Here is a 7,686-nt window from a genome sequence, read left to right as displayed (position 1 = left end):
GAGCAAAGACTGTGTTGCCAGGGCAATTTACAAAGACTCCCCTCAGAGAAGGCGCCAGGCTGGGAGACTTGTCCTGGCCTGACTGCAGTGCAAAGGTGTTCACGTTTTCATGGGCAGATTCATTTAAAGTTTGTCACAGCAAATGCAGAGGCAGGTTTTTAGGTGTAGTGTTCCAATGCATCACTAGTTTGAACATTTAAGGAAAGTAGACACTTGAGGTTGAAGAGGTCTGCAGGGGGCTAAATTTAGCTCTGGTGTAAGCAAGAGTCATTTGTGGATTCCCTGACGATGTTCAGCGTGTAGCCTCTGGACTTTCTTTCACTACCTTTAGAACTACTATTGACTGATTAAAAAAAAAATGTGGAAGAATGTGTTTCTTCCTTTCACACAGCAGAGGCTAGGAGGTGGAATTATGTGACCGCAGGTACAAAACACCTACTCAAGTCTCTGAAGCAAACAAGACCAGACTGGCTGATCCCGGCAGTAACATCTAGTGGGGTGGCAAAAGGTGCCTGTGAAATTTTGTAACCTACTATGTGTCTGTCAGAGCAAAGAGATAGACTGGTCCCCTCAGCATCGGCACTGTTGATGTATGAAATTCAGAAGATAGATAATGTATCATAGATGGCAACCGCCCTATATAGGTTCCTCCATTTGTGTTATTCTTCCCCATGGTCACATTCTCATGGAGTGGTGGTAGAACTCAGGGGGCAGATCTGAGGCTTTTTCTCTATATTATCTTAAAGTGATTATGTTTCCAGCTATAAATTAGAAAGTCACTTGCAGCTACACCAGATGCAACCACAAACTTGCTATTATCATTTATTTGATCTGTGAAAATCATTGGCATTTATGAGTTTGACACTATGGTATATAAGCGTCCTGTTTAAGGCAGACACTTCTCTGCTCTTCTGCAATTAAACACAGCTGCTAATCTCAGCACCACCTCCTGCCTTGCTAGACGGAATCTCGGCTATGAACTCAGAACAAAAGAATGACTCATTTAAATATGTTTCTTCCACTAAGTGGAAAGGCTCAGCTATACTTTATCACATCTAGGAACAGTGGTTGACATTAGGTGCTCACCCCCGTTAGCTCACTAGGTACAAAATCACTTTTCTTGTCAGTAAGTCTTCTGAATGCATCTCACAACTCTTTTGGCAGTGGAGGAAACGGGTGTTTTCATCGCACAGCTCATCTCACTGACTACTTTCCTTCTTTCCTAAGTATCTTTGTGTGGTCTGTTTTTCCTTACATAAGCTACTATACATGTTGTTCTTAGTCTTTCTTTGTGTCTTCCTTACTTAGCCTAGCCTACAGTATATCAGGCCTGCCAAGAGCTGGCACAGCATCTATAGAGAACAATCAAATTGCCATGCTGATGCTGTCAAAAGAACTGATTTACACCTTTACTTGTCCTGGTGCTCTCATTATAACCTTAGTCAAATGGAAATAGTTTGTATAATTTCTGTTCACACTGCAATCTTAATGCTGGGTTTTGTTCTCATCACATTTTTTATCAGGCTGATGGAATTCTGAGCCCTTTCTGTTCTCATTAAAATTTACTAGATGAAGGGATTAATTGTGTGCTAGTGTGCCTGGTCTTTTATGATCTTTGCAGGAAGAATCGGACGACTTCTCTCTGAACAAGGAGGGGTAAGCTGTTGTTGAGTATTGTGGTTGGGTTTTTATAACTTCATTTCTGAAGAATGTCATGGGTTTCAAAATAATGATCGTTTTCCCTCAGGCAGTGTCTCCTTGAGGGACATGTCACATCTGGCTGTCACAGTCACCAAGTATTACTCCACATGATGGAACACGACACGACTGAGCAACTGGTGGTAGCATGTTACACAGGAAATCTGGGGAAAGAAACACTTCCTCGGGGTGCACTTAAGCAAAGCTTTTCCCGTCCCTTAGATTTGAGGTATACGTACCCTAGAAAGGAACATGAATCTAACATTAAAACAATAACAATGCCTGTCGCAAATAAGATTTTGTTACACGGCTTTGGTTTAGCAGCAGTTTAGGATTTATTAATATTTTTGAGATAAATCACAAGATTAGGTTGTATAATTATTAACAGCACTTCATCATCAGCCAATTTAACTGAGAGATTCAGTGGAATTTGTTACAATCAAAATATTGACTTAGTTAAAGATTCAGGAATGGTAAGGGTCGCACAAAACTCACAGCAGGGTGGCACGCACAGATGGGGGTTAAATCAAATCACACATACAGCCAGGCAGACAAATAATCCTGAATCAAATTACACACACAGAGACAGACAAGTAGTTCTGAACCCATTGCGCACACACACACAGAGGTTAACCTATGATTAAAATTTCCTTTTCTGTGAGTTTCATAAATTGCTCACTTTTATGTGTCGGCATTCATCAACAGGCAGCCGGTGAACCTAGTGAAATCAGGCCTTTAAGTCCTCATGAAATCGTCGTCGGACGAACTTTCAATCTTTGTGAAATCTACGCTGAGAGGCGTCCCAGCTCGGGGGGAGGTACTGGCTCATGCAGCCTGCTGCCGTCCCAGAGAGCTCAAAGGGTCTCACTTTTGGATCGCTATTTATAGGACCTTGAGATGATTCACTTTGGTGAGTATTCTCCATTCTGGCCACAATTCGTGCTGAGTCTTTCTGGTAGTCAATTCAGGCAGCAGCTGGCCCAGGGGTGGCCAGAGAGTGTCTGATGCCCAAATCACTGCGCTTGTATCCAAGAGAGCAGCACAATGGGGCTTATCGTGAGATCTCAGAGTGGCCTGGGGGGCTGCATCACCACAACACCGAGGTGCACTAGTAGGTTCTGCAATTTTCTTTGCCCAAAAGATTCATTTTGGACTGAGGAAACAAATAAAACCTTCTTTTCTTCTTCTTCCCCACCCCCCCACCCTCTAATTCAGGAACTCAACTAAAAGTTTTGTTAAAGGAGAATATAAAAAGTGCACTCATTGAAATGAAGATTTGAGAAAACCAGCAAGAATCTCAGCCTCTTATTTTGTAAATATACACAAAATCTTGGCACTCGTCCATTTTTTCTTAACTGCAGCTTAAACCATAACTATTGTAATAGGCTTCAAGAAATGCCTGCATTGACATTTCTGTCTCCCAGGGAGGGGGCAATGGATGGAAATCATCTTATGCTACATCTGAGTAAGTCACTCAAGATTCCTTTGCCAGTCAGTGGAGATTCATCGCTCCCTAAAGCAGGTATTTAAAACAGGTCTGGTGATTCATGCTCTAGAAGTGCCTATGTTTCTTCTTGACTAGAAAGGGATAGCTGAAAGGTATAGGTGAAATGAAGCTATATATACAGTCAGGTGAGATGGATCCTACCACAGGGTATTACTATGACCTGAACTCATTCCAGAAAATAAAAGAGAAATTTTACCTTCACACACATTACCCACGCACACGCAAAAATCTAGAAGCCAAATTCAATCTCTTGTTCCTTTACTGAGCCTAGCATATTAAAATCCTAGTTTCAGTGAGAATTGCTGGAAGTTTTATCAAACCAAAGAGAAAATGCTGAAGGCCAAAGAGGGAAAAATACACCTTTTCATTTTTATTGTGCGTTTCTTCTCAAGGTAGAAATCCTAGTTGGAGTTAAGCCTTAGCACACGATTAGTTTTGGAGAAGACAAGGCAAAGCTTATGCCTAAATTGGAGCTTATACCTAAACACTGTGAAGGAAAGCTTTTGCTTTGGATTTATATAAATTTAGAATTCAGAGTGCTTAGAAAGAGCGTTGCTTCCAGCAGAGCAACTCTCAGGGAAGTAGCTTTTCTATACAAGCTTATGTCAGAAACATAAGCAATTTTATAACTGAAATAATTATGCAGTGATCCTGTTTAGGCTCCAGTGTATACCTATGACTTGTTAAATGGATCACTGCTTTCTGTGTTCTTGCCAAAATCTCTACTCCAGTTGCTTCCAAGCTCCCTCATCTACAACTACCACATACGCCTAATCCTGGAAAGTTGTTCAGACCTTCCCACCATGTTGGTGTGTCATTGTCTTGTAGTCTGCACGGCTGTAGAGTGTCTTCTCCTGTGTATGTTTCTCCTGTGGCATCCTGGAACATATGTAAATGTCTCTTTGTTGGCCTTGGCGTTCGGTGTACTACTCACCAACAAATCAATGTAACTGCCTGCTGCAGGAGGAACCTCAGAGCCTACCACAGGAGTCATGGCAGGTCAGATACCTCCAAAGAAGGACCCAAATCAGGCAGGACATTGCTTAGAGAGCTGCCTTAGCCAGCAGCAGGAAATGGTGGCCACCACGCAGCATCTGAAATGATGCACCTCCTCAGGCCTCTTCATGAGGAAGGAGCTGTACCTGCTCAGGATCCACCAGGCAGTGCCTGGCTTCAGCCTCTGTGCCTCAGGGCTGATGCTCCTCTGGCAGCCTCCAGGGATCCAAAGCCCTGTCCCTCGCTCTGAAGGAGCAGCTCTGCTCTCTGGCTATAGGAGAACCTGGCTGGAAATACTCATCCCTGCACTGAAGCCAACGTAGCAAGTGCCAAGAGCCTCAGGGCTGGCCAGGCAGGAGCTGTGAGTCACAGCAAGGCTGGTGGGGTCAATGGCCTGACAGGCCAGGACGCAGTCCCACAGGCCCTGAGCAAGAAGAGCAGAGCAGGTCCTGTGATGGCAAACAGGGTCAACCAAGAATGCTCCAAGGCTGCACAGCTGCACCACATCAGCACCAGCCCTGAGCCAACTCAAAAAAACCCCTGGAGGTCAAGGATGCGCTCAGGACCCTAACAAGGCAGTGACAAATAATGCACTTTTCATCATTGTTTCATACAGAGGTGCATCAATCCTGCAACCTGCTCCAAGTACCCATGTACCACTGCACTTGGTCCCTTCCCAGCTGCCGTTTTCACAGGGATGCAGGGATAGAAGCAGCCCCAGCCCAAGAGGGCCGTGGCCTCCACCTGCTCACCTTCACATCAGAGGAGCTAGAGAGAAGGTGCTCTCTGAGGGGCAGCAAGGGTTGGGTCAGATGTCAGCACTGCAGAGGAGAACCAAAAAATGAGGACTAAGGAGCTAAAATTCTTCCTGCCCCACAGCAAGTCAGTCTGGACCATACTCTCTTAAGATACCCTGGCCTCAGCTTGTTCCTTCATGATCCCATGAAATATAGAAGATGATGTAAAATAAGAATTTAACAGAGAAGCACTAGCCCAGCATGATCCTAGTCTCAGCAATTTAGCAGACAAAATGCATACATTGGGAAGGAGTGGTATCATTCTTTCTCTTAATTAATACTTTCTCCAGGCTGCAGCTGAGTAACAATGAAATGCAAAAACCCTGCCTTTGTGTAACACCAGGGTTAATATTTTATGCACAGTAGGAGTGAAGCAGGAAGAGAATGATATTATTTGTCTGCCAAGTCAGAAAAAATTGGACTATGCATAATTTTTTATATGTAAACAAAAACCCCACGTTACTCACTACAAGGTAAAAATAGGACTCGCACTGATGCACTACTACAGTGCTCTCACATCTTTCAAAGTTACGCTGTGCTAATGTGCAAATTACTAGCCAAATGGAATTTTCAGGAAGACATTTGTAATTACCATATCCAAGGCAAAGAGATCTGCACTTATTTTGCACTTTATTTTTGAGAAAAAGACTGCAAAAATTAATTTCAAGTGAAAATATAAGGAAATAACCGCTTTGCTAGACCAGGGCTACAAATCGCACTATAAATTAGTGCTAAGGAAATAATCGTGCCTTTCCACATGATAATTCATGTAAGGGCAAAAGAACTGGTCAAGGAATGGTGTCTTAGGGGGGGGCGAAAGCCCAAATCAATAGTGGAAAGAGAGAAGGAATAGATAACCTGTGGGGAAATATGGACATCTCAAAATGGTTGACTGAGGTTTCCATGAAATGGTCTGATCCCATTCAAATCTGCAAGTAATTGGTGACTACACCCTTCACATATAAAAGAAACTTCTGAAGATTTGCAGGACTATGAGGTTAAAGACAAGGCTCTAACCCAGGTGTAGCATTCCCTATGGAGCCACTCTTGAAAACATGCAACCCTAGAGTAGGTCCTCAGTTGATATAAAATTATATGCTTCTGAAGCAAGATCAACTCGCACCATCCAGGAATCTGCAGTGGAGGACAATGAAGATGGGGGGAAAAAAAAAAAAAAAAGGAGATAGTAACAGAAGATTTTGTCCCAAGAAAACTTAAACATCATAGCTCTAAAAGAAAATTTATGGATAGGTAGATGTGCAATAACACAGACAGCAAATAAACAAACAAACAAACCCCAAAAAGCTGTACAGTGAGGAAGTGCAGGTTGCTGAAATATTTGTGTAAGACATTACAATACCCTCAGGAGGTATTTGCAACATTACTGAAGTTGAGCAGGTAATCTGAGAACTTCAGCTCACATGCCTGCTGGAAAAGGGACTGAAAATCTGAAGAATTCAATTCCGATTAGGCTGCTGCTACCTTAGCAAAGAATTTGGTATTGTCTTCCTTGCGCACTCATATTGCTTACAGCATCAGAAATACTAGCACAAGAGTCTTCATTTTCATCTTAGCTGCTTTTCATTACCCAAGGTAATGAAAACCCAGTTGAAAACTATAATGGAGCATACCAGGAAGAGGGTAAAGGAAGCATACAATTCTGCTTATTATAGATTAGTAGCTAATATCCAAGCAGCCCAACAGAGATATGGAGAAAGATGTCATGCTTATCTTCTGTTTTCCTTTTGTGTCTCAAAACCCACCTGTCACCTGTGATCAGGTTATAAAACTGCTCTTCTTAATCACTTAACAGCCAGAAAAAAAATCCACTCCCACATCATCGCCTGTGGTAAAAAGCCTGCATAATTTGTGTCATTGTGTTTTGGCATATAAAGAAGAACGTATATCCTATCTTTATTATGAATGCTAGATTCTGTGATATTCTCCTAATATCCTATAAAATTAGATTTTCAGTATTGCTGAAAATATCCTGTAGTAGTTAAACAATTATAAATACTTAAAATCTCTCACTGACGTTCAGGAACAGCTAAACCTCACTAATTAACACCAATGCTCAGAGGGATCAAATTAGTGAATAACAGAACAAATACATGAACAAAGCAAGGTAATGTATCAACAAAAGTTGTTTGTTAATGTATTTGTTGAGAACAGTTTCATTTCTTATGCAATCATTTATGATTAGAGTCAATAAGAATACATCATCATCGTTGTTGTTGTTGTTATTATTATTATTATGGAAAAATACTTTCACAGGCACAAATGCCAATTTGTTAGAACTGAGACATCCTGTAGTAACATCTGAACGCAGGAGAAACATTTATGAAGAAAAAACGTACACCTCCCTAGCTCTTTGGCATCCTACCAAAGGTTACACTGCCCTGTTCACACTAGTGTCAGGCAGAAACACTGAGTCTATCTCCAGATAAACAGGCATTCCCACACCGCACAGTTCAGTGTTATCCAGGTATTAGCTTGGGTCCCAGATGCAATACCCACCCCATGTTTGCACAAACTTCTGCTTATGTGAGTTAGCCCAGGCAACGCTGACTGCCATACCTGTAGTGCATCAGGTTCCCGACCCGGCCGGTTCAGAACGGCCTTGTGCCATACAGTTGCATGTCCAGAGACAACCAGCAGCCTGGCAGCTCTCATTCAAGACTCCAGCAG

At 42.4% G+C, this 7,686-nt stretch overlaps 1 long non-coding RNA gene across 1 annotated transcript; it reads left to right on the top strand.

Annotated features, from left to right (window-relative positions):
• Positions 1-1,912: 1,912 nt before the first annotated feature.
• LOC129200429 (uncharacterized) lies at positions 1,913-5,311 on the top strand. Its single transcript, XR_008574879.1, has 2 exons — positions 1,913-2,608; positions 2,914-5,311. It is a non-coding gene; the product is annotated as an uncharacterized LOC129200429 (long non-coding RNA).
• The last annotated feature ends 2,375 nt before the right edge of the window (positions 5,312-7,686 follow it).

This window comes from Grus americana, unplaced genomic scaffold (genome assembly GCF_028858705.1).
Source record: "Grus americana isolate bGruAme1 unplaced genomic scaffold, bGruAme1.mat scaffold_115, whole genome shotgun sequence".
Lineage (NCBI taxonomy): Eukaryota > Metazoa > Chordata > Aves > Gruiformes > Gruidae > Grus > Grus americana.
The sequence above is the reverse complement of the archived record's forward strand: the minus strand, read 5'-3'. Positions and strand labels throughout refer to the sequence as shown.